The sequence below is a fragment of the Chelonia mydas genome, chromosome 7 (genome assembly GCF_015237465.2).
Source record: "Chelonia mydas isolate rCheMyd1 chromosome 7, rCheMyd1.pri.v2, whole genome shotgun sequence".
Lineage (NCBI taxonomy): Eukaryota > Metazoa > Chordata > Testudines > Cheloniidae > Chelonia > Chelonia mydas.
Window position 1 is genome coordinate 48520367 of NC_057853.1, and position 12740 is coordinate 48533106.

Genomic DNA, 12740 nt, shown 5'->3' on the forward strand with positions numbered 1-12740 from the left:
GCCAGCAGGGCCACAATTCAACCTTGCTGCAAGCCCTCATCCCCACTAATACACCCTAATGTTTTCTTCACTCAACCCTGACAGTCACATAAGGAACCTTAAAAATTATCTGTGCTGTCCCAGGTCCAACACCTCCAGGGCTATGAACCCCCGGAACTGAAACATCCCAGCTCCACAGCAATTTACCACATAGCACCCTGGCTAGGAACCCCACACAGTGGGAACCCCTTTTAGCCCACTGCAAACCCTGTAATCAGCCCACCTCAACCAAAAGCCGCTGAAATCCCCCATGGCCAGCTGCCTACCCAAAAATGGCACCTTCCTAGCCAGGACCCTGCACTACCAAACTCCCTGAAGCTGGGAACCCCTTGGCAGACCCCTCAATTCCCACCCTGTTCTGCAAACCAGGATCCTGCAGGCTGACCCCATGACCTGAATCCCTCCACCCCAACCCAAAGACTGCAGTCTCCCCAGCAAAATGTCACAGGCAGGAAACTCCTATTAACAAACTGACCCATGCCCAGCCATACTTCCTCACACACCACAACCACACCTCAAACAAGAGCACCTGCCTCTCCATGGCAAATCCCCAGCAAAGCCCCCACCCCCCACGAGCCCTCCCCAAGGCCCATGATGATTAACCTCCCGCCACCCCACTATGACCCCCTCCTCCAATGAGACCTGAGGGGCAACCCCACCAGACACATAGAGACCCCCCACACTGAGAACTTGCATAAACAACCACACATATCCCCAACTGAGAACACACATAAGCGACGCCTCCTAGTGCCCTCTCCCGCCCCTGCCAGGAGCACTCCCACTGTTAAAGCCCCTAGGCCCCAGAAAGCCCATATGCCTGTCACCCAGCTGGAGCCCGCATGCCCCCCCCAGAGCTCCCACCCGGGAGCCCACATGTTCTACCCCCCACACCTCCAGCGCACCCCCCCACACACACATTTCCAGTACCCACTGGACATCCGACTCCACACACACACACCCCTCCAGCGGCCCCCCCCACATGTCCGAACCCCCCTAAACACAGCCCCCTGCATGTCCAATCCCCCCTACTCACACACAGCTCCATCAGCCCCCCCACATGTCCGACCCCCCCTTACACAGCTCCAGCGGCCCTCCCGCATGTCCGACCCCCCCCCCCCACACACACGCACAGCTCCAGCGGCCCCCCGCATGTCCGACCCCCCCTACACACACACGCACAGCTCCAGCGCCCCCCCCGGATGTCCGACCCCCCCACACACACGCACAGCTCCAGCGCCCCCCCCGCATGTCCGACCCCCCCTACACACACGCACAGCTCCAGCGCCCCCCCCCGCATGTCCGACCCCCCCTACACACACGCACCGCTCCAGCGCCCCCCCCCGCATGTCCGACCCCCCCTACACACACGCACAGCTCCAGCGCCCCCCCCCGCATGTCCGACCCCCCCTACACACACGCACAGCTCCAGCGCCCCCCCCGCATGTCCGACCCCCTCCCCGCATGTTCGGACCCCCCACACACACACACAGCTCCAGCGCCCCGCCCCCCGCGCATGTTCGACCCACCCCAGCGCCGGGAGCCCACATGCCCCGACCGCCCCAGCGCCCATCCGCCGTGAACGCAGCCCGCCCCCGGGAGCCCCCCAGCGCCCCGCCCGCGCTCCGCGTGCCCCGCCGCCAGGCGAGCGCGGCCTGGCCTGCGCGGGAAGCCGGAGCGGAATGGCGCCGTTCGCCGCCGCCTGCCCGGGGGGCGGGGTAGTTGGAGGCTCTCGCGGCTCCCGCTGTCGCCAACACCCCAGCAAACCGGGCGCCCTCACCTCAGACACCAACGGAACCGCCGCCCCGGGCCCGCTGCAGCGCCGAGAGGAAACCGGAACTTCCGGGGCGGCGCCCCCTGGCTGCACCATGGGACACAGAGTCCGGGCGCGCCGCCGCACTACCACTCCCAGCATGCACTGCACAGCCGCCCGCCGCGGCCGCTATGCGAGAGGCGGGTGGCGGACTACAGTTCCCAGGGTGCCTTGCAGTTCATGCACGGTTTGGGGAGTCACCCTGCAACTTACCGTAGAGGCATGGGGCCAGGCGGGGCTGGCACCGAGCTGGGCAGCGCTTCCCTTTGCAGCCAGGCAGTTCAGATTAGCCCGCAGCACGCACAGCATTCACGCAGGCCTATGCAGCGCCCCCCCGAGGCAGCACGCAGGCAGGCCACCCGCTCTGGTGGCACTAGCCCTACAGCCCCAGCTCCTAGAGGCATGATTCCACGCGACTCCCTGCCAGCATTAAAACACAAGGAGATTCTAGCCCTGATGGTTGCAATGAGGCAAATAAAGAAACAAAAATTATGATTTCAAATCAATCTCAATATTTTGGGGGCCTACCTCGCGATTTTTTAAAGTTCAAGGTTGGCAAATACCGCAAGAGACATAATTGTGAAACACAGCCACAAATCAATGTGAAGGCAATTGCCAATGAGACACATGACTAGAGAGGGGGAAAGGGATGGCGAGAATGTAAGTTACTTCCCTAATAACATCATCAACATGGCTACAGAAATGAGTGATTGACAAGGAGAAGCATAACAGAGAAGATAACTGGCAGAGCTGAGAACCCTAGGCACTGATCTCAGTGGAGCTGCAGATTTGGGCTTTGATGGAGCTAAAGCAATGTCTGGGTGCTGCACTCGACTCGTTTGCAGCGAGTAAGCACTTGCATTATACATCCACTGAGTAAGTCGCCGTCTAAACCTGGCAGTTATTAAATCACTGGTAACTCAGCCAGAAGAATGATCTGTCTAGAGCATTGAGACAGAGTGATTCTGATTACAGCAAGCAAAGGCCTCTGCTTTCTACTGATACGCAATGGTTCCACAGGCATGATGCTGTCATTATGTTGGGGACACTGGGGCATGGCCACTAGGTAACTTGAGGGGATGGAAGACCACGAGTGTCGATGAAGCCCCCTCGCACTAGGCCCAGGTGTCCTTGGCCCCCCCCTCCCGCCTGGAGGCACTCACAGCAGCTCTGCGTACTAGGCCCAAGTGTCCTTGGCCCCCCTGCCTGGAGGCACACACAGCAGTTCTGCTGAGAATCTGCAACAATATGCTGCAGAGTCAGACTGCCTGAAACTAAGCAAGGCCAAACAGGGCAGATATGGAAGAACAATGCTGAATAAAGCAGCTTTATGTATAGTTTAACAAATGATACAGAGAACCAGGGAACTAGCTGGGAACTGGATTGGCTGGCTATATGGATACTTGGGGCAGCTTGCTATTGGATAAGTATGCTGGGAAAAAGGATGTATAAAAGCCTGTGTAACTTCCTGCTCTGTGTACAGGATTTGAGATTCAAATCTCCCTGTACCTATTTGAAGCTTCAAATAAACTTTTCTGCTTCTCCACCCCGTTGTGATTATTGGGTGTAGCACACCGGGTAACGAACCAACTCAAGCTGTTGTTCAGCCTCTCGGCACTGGGTGCCGGCAACAGCTTTTGGCGTCCCTGGGTGGGCCAGAGGCTGCAATTTAGCCTTGCCCGGACCCCTCCTGGAGGTCGAGGATTGCGGCGAGAACCGACGCCCAGTGCGCACCGGTGAGTTCACCGGGGCCTCGGAGGAGACGCGATTTGATCGACCCCGGAGGGCACAACGGTGCAACGCACGCATATAGTGGAAAAGCAGTTGTGGACGGCGGTAAAGAACCGGTCCCTTAGACATGGGGGAGAAACAGCTGCAGGCCACGGTGAAGAACCGGTCCCTTGGATAAGGTAGGAACCTTTTAAAATCCGGATTGTATGCTCTGTTGGAACCTGGGGACGCCCAGAGTTACCCTGTAGGTATGGGACAGGGACAGAGCTCAGGGGTTAGGGCACGGTGTACGCCCCTAGAGTGCATTCTAGCAAACTGGAAGGTATTTGGTGCAGATCCGATGACTAAGAGCCAATTAAAACAATTCTGTACAGTTGACTGGCCTCAATATCAACTAGAGGACCAGGAGTGGTGGCCACCAGGAGGGTCAATTAATTACAACACGATCCTCCAATTAGTTTTGTTTTGTCAGTGAATGGGTAAATGGAATGAATATATGTATGTGCATTTGTTTCTGACTTTATGTACTCGACCAGATATTTTACAGCACTGTAATCTGACTCCGACTGGTTCGGTAGCAGCTAATGTTACTCCCCAGACCCCCACCCCCACTGTAATGGCAGAGCCGGTGTCCCCTTCGGCCCCTACACCCACACCTTGTAAGTCCCCCGAGCAGACCACAGGTGGGATCCAAATGATGAAAGGGATATGACCCGTCTTACCTCCTATAAGGAGTTGCTTTTGCATGGACTCCGTCACTCGGCTGTCCGACATAATAATTGGGCAAAGCCATATGAAGTAATGCAGGATTTAAAAGAAAGCCCAGGGGCCTTTCTACAGCGTATTCGGGACACCATTCTACAGAACAGTAATGCAGACCTCGATGATCAGGCAACTGAGTCAATTATTAAGGGAATTTTTACGAGCAGAGCAGCCCCTGATATTAAGAGAAAGTTACAAAAAAAGGAGGATTTAATGGGCATGACCATGGCACAAATCTTAGAGACTGCAAACCGAGCTTATAGTCTGAGAGAGAGAGAGAAGGAGAGAAAGCAAGTGAGATTGATGGTAACAGCGGTACAGGCCGGCACTAAGAGAAGTGGCCGGGGAGGAAGGGGCCGTGGACGCGATCGTCCGGGCCCGCAGGAGAGACGACTGGGTCTCAACCAGTGTGCCCTGTGTTGACAGGGGGGACCCTGGAAAAATGAGTGCCCAAAGAGGAAAGAAAAGGGGGGTTCCCCTATGATGGCGATGGCGGAGCAGGAATAGGGGTGTCAGGGGAGATGGACCACCCTACCCCCGGAACCCCGAGTAAAGATGTGGGTGGAAAGCTCAGAAATAGATTTTTTAGTGGACTCTGAAGCGGCCCAAACTGCCGTAAATCAGCCTCTTCTGTTGCCCGTAGCAGATTCCCTTACTGTGGTGGGAGCCACAGGCAGGGACACCGAGTGCCCAGTGTATGCCCCAGCGGAATGCGCTTTGGGAAACAGGACTATATCCCACAAGCTGGTATACCTCCCTGAGTGTCCAACACCTCTGCTGGGACGGGATCTGCTTTGTCACCTCGGTGCCACCCTGCATTTTACTGAGGACGAAATAACCCTTACTTACCCCCTGAGAATGTATGGATCATGACCCTTGCAGTTGAGCCCTCAGCTATGCAAGCCCCAGAATGGAGCCCGTGGGAAGACCAGGTGTATCCCTTCGTGTGGGCATCAGGGATTCCAGGAAAGGCCACCCACCAGACCCCCATTACTATTCAGCTCATACCAGGGAAAGGCCCAGTGCAAGTAAAACAGTATCCAATCAAGAGGGAAGCCAGAGAAGGTTTACAGGAAACTATAGATCGATTCCTAATATATGGTATTCTCCGGGAATGTCAGTCAGCCTGGAACACTCCCATTCTACCCATACAGAAGCCTGATGGCACGTATCGGCTGGTACAGGACCTAAGGGCAGTCAATGAATGGGTTAAGACTCTGCACCCTCTTGTCCCTAACCCGTATACCTTATTGGCTTCTATAGGGGGACAGTATACCCATTTTTCAGTCCTTGATCTGAAAGATGCTTTCTTTACCATCCCAGTTGCCACCCCGTCACAGGAGATCTTCTCCTTCGAGTGGGAGGACCGAAAAAAGGGTTAAAAAGCAACTTTGCTGGACAGTGTTGGCCCAGGGATTTAAAAACTCCCCCACCTCTTTGGCCAGGCTCTGGCCAGGGACCTAGAGGAGTGGGATAATGAGGAGGCTCTCCTTCTGCAGTATGTAGATGATTTGTTAATTGCCACTGTGGGCCAAACCCCCTGCCTTAAAGCCACCATGAGCCTCCTGAATTTTACTGGACTCCGGGGATATCGGGTAGCACGGAGTAAGGCTCAAATTGCCCTCCCAGAGGTACGGTACCTCGGGTTTCAAATACGGCAAGGGGAGCGTCAGCTTTCAAGCAAAAGAAAGGAAGCTATCTGTCAAGTTCCTCTCCAAGTAATTGTAAGTGGCTCAGGGCATTTCTGGGTATGGCAGGCTTTTGCAGGATATGGATCCCAGAGTTTGGACTGTGGGCTAAACCCCTGTACGACTGTGTAAAAGAAGCAGATCATGGTCCCTTCTGTTGGACCCCAGAGGCTGACAGGGCATTTAAAATCCTGAAAAGAAAACTGATGGAAGCCCCGGCTCTGGGCCTGCCGGATCTCTCTAAGCCGTTTCAGTTGTATGTACATGAACGAAGGGGGGTGGCCCTAGGAGTGCTCACACAGCTGTTAGGAGCATGGAAACGTCCCGTGGCTTATTTTTCTAAGCAACTGGATCAGGTTGCAAAGGGTTGGCCGGCATGTTTACGGGCGGTCGCAGCTACTGCCCTTGTGCTTGAGGAAGCCGAGAAGCTAACATTGGGAGGGGTTATGCAAATCTATACTCCCCATATGGTCCGAGCCTTATTGGATGCAAAGGGAGGGCTTTGGCTCACCCAGGCTCAGATTGCTCGGTATCAGACTAAGCTGTTAGAGAACTCTGAAGTCACCTTACAGCCTTGCCCCTCCCTTAACCCAGCCACTCTCTTGCCAGAAACAGAGGAACAGAAACATGACTGTTTAAAGATCATAGATGTCCAGTACTCCAGCCGTCCGGATTTAAAGGATGTACCTCTCCCAAATGCAGATTATGAGTGGTACACTGATGGTAGCAGTACTGTAATAGATGGACAAAGGAGGGCGGGCTATGCTATTGTGACCCTTCATGACACCGTGGAAGCTGAAGGTTTGCCTGCTGGGACCTCTGCCCAGCTTGCCAAACTGATAGCCCTGACCCGTGCACTTAAACTGTCAAAAGGAAAGCGGGTCAACATTTTTACTGATTCAAAGTATTCTTTTGGTGTGCTGCATGCTCATGCTGGCCTATGAAAGCAAAGGGGAATGCTGACAGCCCAAGGCTCCCCAGTCAAGTACGGGCCCCAAATCATCCGGCTCCTAGAAGCCGTACAACTTCCCTCGGAAGTGGCGGTGGTACACTGTAAAGCCCATCAAAGGGAGGATCAAGATGTGGCCAGAGTTAATGCCCGGGCAGATAGAGAGGCTAAGCATGCTGCCACCCTGCCATCCCCTCAGACTGAGAACGCCCATATGCATGCCCTTATCCCATCAGTAGGGGAGCTTCCAACCCCTCAGTACTCTGGGGAGGAGAGACAGCTAACTGACAAACTCGGTCTCCGGGAAAAGGAGGGATGGCTCCATTCCCCAGAAGGAAAGGTCCTCTTACCAAAGGGCCTAATCCGGCCAGTGCTGCAGAAACTACATCAAACCACTCATGCTGGCAGGGAAGCACTTATCCAACTAATGGGAAAATACTTTATCACTTCCGGGCTCCGACCCCTGGCTGCCCAGGTACAAGCGGACTGCTTAGTCTGCCAAAAGAATAACCCCCGACCGGGACATCCTGTGCCACCAGCTGCCCTAGAACCCACTCCGGGCCCCAGACGAGTGTGGCAAATAGACTTTACTGAGTTTCCCCGGACCCAAGGGTTCAAATATCTCCTTGTTATAGTGAATCGGTTCAGCGGATGGCCAGAAGCCTTCCCATGCCGTAACTGCACTGCCAGAACAGTGGACCCTCAAGTTTGTTAAGGAGATCATTCCTTGCTTTGGACTCCCCCGTGGATGGAATCTGACAACGGGACACACTTCACGTCAAAAATCATTCAAAGCATCTCACATGCCTTACAGATCCCCTCCATACGACCTGGAGACCGCAAGCCAGTGGGGTAGTGGAGAGTACCAATCAGACCCTCAAATGGCATCTCTCAAAAGTGTGTCAAGAAGCCTCACTGCGGTGGCCTGATGCTTTGCCCCTCGTCCTACTCCGTATCCGTGTTCTCCCAAAGGGTAAATTAGGGCTCAGTCCCTTTAAAATTATGTTTGGAAGGGCATGGCCTATGAATGGCACCCTGGTTCTGTCAGGGGAATGGGAGTTGGGTAATGGTTTTTTTGTCACAGTATATGTGTTCCCTGTCTGCTGTTCTCTTGTCTCTTCACAGGTATACCAAGGATTCCCAGCCTCTCCCCTTGGACTCTCCCGTCCACTCCTTACAGCCTGGTGACTCTGTGCTTGTTTGCACCTGGAAAGACGAGCCTCTCCAGAAAAAGTGAAAAGGACCCTATACCGTCCTGCTGATCTCCCATACAGCGGCAAAGATCGAGGGACACAAAAACTGGATCCATCACTCTCGTCTGAAGGCAGTACCCGCCCCCTCGTCAGCAGAACAGTGGACCGTCCAACCTGCTGACTCCTCATCTAGTGACAATCTTGGGCTAAAGCTACTGTTTAAAAGACACAAATAGCGGGCACCTTAATGCTAAAATGGACCCACCCAGGTACTGGAGACCCTGGGTTGGGAAGACTCTGGTGATAATTAATTGGGTAACATTGTTATTCTCTGTATTGGTATTTCCAAATTGTGCATATCGGGAGCATAACTCCTTTGTTTCGCTTGCGCACCATGTTGCTACTTTAACAAATCAGACTGATTGCTGGGTATGTGCTCCAACTCCACTGTCCCCCAAAACGGGAATGCCCCTTGACATGCTGCCCTTGACCCTAGCAAAATTAGTCACCAACAAAGAGCAGAAAAGAACGGACTCGCCGTTCTGAAATAAGACCTCTTTACAGCAGGCCACCTATCAGGACCAGGAGTATTCAGTTGCAGTACTCACTAAGGAAGTGTTATGTTTTACCCAAAACCAATCTGATCACTATGGGCGTCCTGTGGGAAAAAGCTCCTGTGTTATTACACAGTGGGCTGATGGGTATTGGATAAAGACCAAAAAGGAAGGCCAGCAGTGTGGGTGTAATGGTTCCTCCCCTTTTAGGAAAACTCTTACAAATACTCTTACCACAAAAAAGGGGTTTGGAAATGTAACTTGCCGTCCAGTTAATATCTCCAATGTAGCAAGCCAATGGTGGGTTTGTAGTGGTCCCTATGGCAAGTGTAATTTAAACGGCACAATTAAAAATGCCCCCACTTGTACCCAATCAGGAGGATGGGATGTCCCCCTAGGGGCATATAAACTGTTTGGAAAAGCAGCCTTAAATATCCCAGAAATCCCCTTAAGAAACAGTCCTTACTGGGCCCTACAGGGTCACTATTTTGTATGTGGCCGAAAGGCTTACAAGGTGCTGCCAGCCAACTGGACAGGTAGCTGTTATATAGCTCATGGAGTTCCTCATCTTTCTATAACTGCCACACTGCCCAAAGGAAAGATTAGAAATGCCCAAGACACCTCTGTTAAGTCACGAGAAAAGACCCTGCGGCGACTGACTACGGCATTGGAGGGCAATATGAAGAATCCCCTCACAACCGAGAAGCTTGTAGGGTGCTCTGTACTGGGAATAGCGCCACTGGTTTCCGGACCAGCCATGGCATGCATAGGCTGCTATACTGTAAGGCTGCAAATGGTACTTGAGAAAGTTGCCTTAGAGTTAGAGGACTCGGTTACTGATTGAGGGTCAGCAGTAAAAACATTAAATAAAGAGGTACAGCAGCTCAGGACGTTTTCCCTCCAAAACAGGCTGGCTTTGGACTATCTCTTGGCATCCCAAGGAAGGGTTTGTGCCCTCGTCGGGCCCCAATGTTGTATATAGGTAAATGATAGCAGTTATAAAATCTGTGAAAAGGTGGTACAGGCTGAGGCCCATGCCCAAGCTGGAGCACAGGTTGCCTATACTGCCCCAGAGAACAATTGGTTGCAAACCTTGTTTTCAGGCTGGGGTTTGTCGTCTTGGCTTGGTGGTTTATTTAGCCTGCTATTGAAAATTCTCTTTCCTATATTGCTTGTATTACTGGTATTATGCTGTGCAGTATCATGTGTTAGGGCCCTTTTGCAAAAGTTAATAAGTCATTCTCTTCAGGGCTATCACAAAGTGCTTATGCAAAGTCCTATTGTAAAGAAATAAGTAGCCCAAGTGAGAAAACTCATAGCCAAGGTTGTTGAGTGTTCTCAAAGGGGGGAGTTGTTGGGGACACTGGGGCATGGCCACTAGGTAGCTCGAGGGGATGGAAGACCACGAGTGTCGATGAAGCCCCCTCGCACTAGGCCCAGGTGTCCTTGCCCCCCCCCCTCCCGCCTGGAGGCACTCACAGCAGCTCTGCGTACTAGGCCCAAGTGTCCTTGGCCCCCCTGCCTGGAGGCACACACAGCAGTTCTGCTGAGAATCTGCAACAATATGCTGCAGAGTCAGACTGCCTGAAACTAAGCAAGGCCAAACAGGGCAGATATGGAAGAACAATGCTGAATAAAGCAGCTTTATGTATAGTTTAACAAATGATACAGAGAACCAGGGAACTAGCTGGGAACTGGATTGGCTGGCTATATGGATACTTGGGGCAGCTTGCTATTGGATAAGTATGCTGGGAAAAAGGATGTATAAAAGCCTGTGTAACTTCCTGCTCTGTGTACAGGATTTGAGATTCAAATCTCCCTGTACCTATTTGAAGCTTCAAATAAACTTTTCTGCTTCTCCACCCCGTTGTGATTATTGGGCGTAGCACACCGGGTAACGAACCAACTCAAGCTGTTGTTCAGCCTCTCGGCGCTGGGTGCCGGCAACAATTACCTTCCACTAACATCACCTATATGTTTTGACCCTCTGGAGGATATAAAAGGTTCCAGCTAGTGGCCTAGTGGCATTTCATCCCAGCTCTTGCTTCGGGATTTGCTAATCTTAAGAACAGCCCCATGCTTGGCTGGCGAATGAGACCCCTTTGTATAGTAAATGGGGGTGCAATGAGGAGCACCCATGCCTCAGTTATTGTAATAATAATATCTAGCTCTTACGTATTGCTTTTCATCAGTAGATCTCAAAATGCTTTAAAAACGAGGTATTATCCCCATTTTACAGAAGGGGAAGCTGAGTCACAGAGAAGCAAAATGACCTCCCCACAGTCACAAGCAGGTCTGGTCTCCTGAGGTCCCATCCAGGGATTTATTGATTAGGTCACATTGCCTCCCTGCTGCCACTATAGAAGTTGGAAAGTGTATAGGTAGGTGTCCCTCAAATACTTTCTTTGTTCAGCACTGGGTTTGGATGATGTGCAGTGAATGAAGCACAGGGCCACATATAAAGATTAGGATAACAATAAATATTGAACTGTTGCTTCCTTCACTGAGCATTGTCCATACTGCGAATTGAATGAGGCAAATATCCAGTGGAAAAAATAGCTTGTGACAATGCATTTAAACACTGTGATCATGCAGTTATGCAGATGCACAAGGAGGCAGAGTTAAGATTCTGCAAAGCACATTAATTTAATAATTTCCTGGCTTTTGAGTGCTTCACTGTTCAGCCTTAATGTTATTTTAATCTCATTTTCTGTATGGAACTTCCTAGTCTTATTAAAAAGAAATTGAAATTCTTGTTACAAAAGAATGGCCATATGATATGGAAAGGCATGTGTGGACAGATCAGGGTTCCTGCCTCAGTTATTGCATATGCAGTGTATTGCAGAGCATTCTACTGAGGTCTAGCACACAGCACAATATTTTCTTCTGCCCTTCAGTTAATGTTGTCAAAGAAATTAAGGGAAATAAGAAAAGTTTTGTCAAGTGTATTAGCAGGGGAAAGAAATATTAATTAATATTAAGATAAGTTCATGGAGGATAGATAAATTCATGGATGATAGGTCCATCAATGACTATTAGCCAGGATGGGCAGGGATGGTGTCCCTAGCCCCTATTCATCAGAAGCTAGGAATGGGAGATAGGGGATGGATCACTTGATGATTACCTGTTCTGTTCATTCCCTCTGGGGCACCAGGCATTGGCCACTGTCGGAAGACAGGATACTGGGCTAGATGGACCTTTGGTCTGATACAGTATGCCCTGTGACGGGTTGGATCACAGAAACCCCCTTGGGGCTGTCAACTGATGTGCCAAGACTACTTCAGCTCCTGCTTTCCTGCCCTGTCAGCTTAGGACTCCAGCACCCTGTTTTGCTGAGCCAGACACACCAGTGTGCTCCAGCACAAATCCAGGGTCCAAACCATGCGCCTCAAAGCTGCAGACTTAACTGAAAGCAATTTAAGAAGTGTTCCAGCCTTTAACACTCAGATGTCCAACTCCCAATTGGCTCCAAACCTTAAATAAAGCCATGTTACCCTGTATAAAGCTTATACAGGGTAAACTCATAAATTGTTCACCCTCTATATTACTGACAGAGACATATGCACAGCTGTTTGCTCCCCCCAGGTACTAATACATACTCTGGGTTAATTAATAAGTAAAAAGTGATTTTATTAATTACAGGAAGTAGGACTTAAGTGGTTCCAAGTAGTAACAGACAGAACAAAGTGAATTACCCAGTAAAATAAAATAAAACACGCAAGTCTAAGTCTAGTACAGTAATAAAACTGAATACAGATAAAATTCTCACCCAGTAAGCTTCCTTTTACAGACTAGTCTCCTTCTAGTCTGCATCCAGCAATCACTCACACCCCCTGTAGTTACTGTCCTTTGTTCCAGTTTCTTTCAGGTATCCTTGGGGGTAGAGAGGCTCTCTCTTTAGCCAGCTGAAGACAAAATGGAGGGGTCTCCCACGGGCTTAAATAGACTTTCTCTTGTGTGCAGACCCCCTCCTCTCTCCTATGCAAAGTCCAGCTCCAAGATGGAGTTTTGGAG

At 51.3% G+C, this 12740-nt stretch overlaps 1 protein-coding gene across 1 annotated transcript in view; it reads right to left on the reverse strand.

Annotated features, from left to right (window-relative positions):
• RBM6 (RNA binding motif protein 6) overlaps positions 1–1948 on the reverse strand; it is a 132247-nt gene extending 130299 nt beyond the window's left edge. The window contains exon 1 of the mRNA XM_007052677.4: positions 1817–1948. The gene's annotated coding sequence lies outside the window, so the exon portion shown is untranslated. The remainder of the gene's footprint in view (positions 1–1816) is intronic.
• Positions 1949–12740: the final 10792 nt, after the last annotated feature.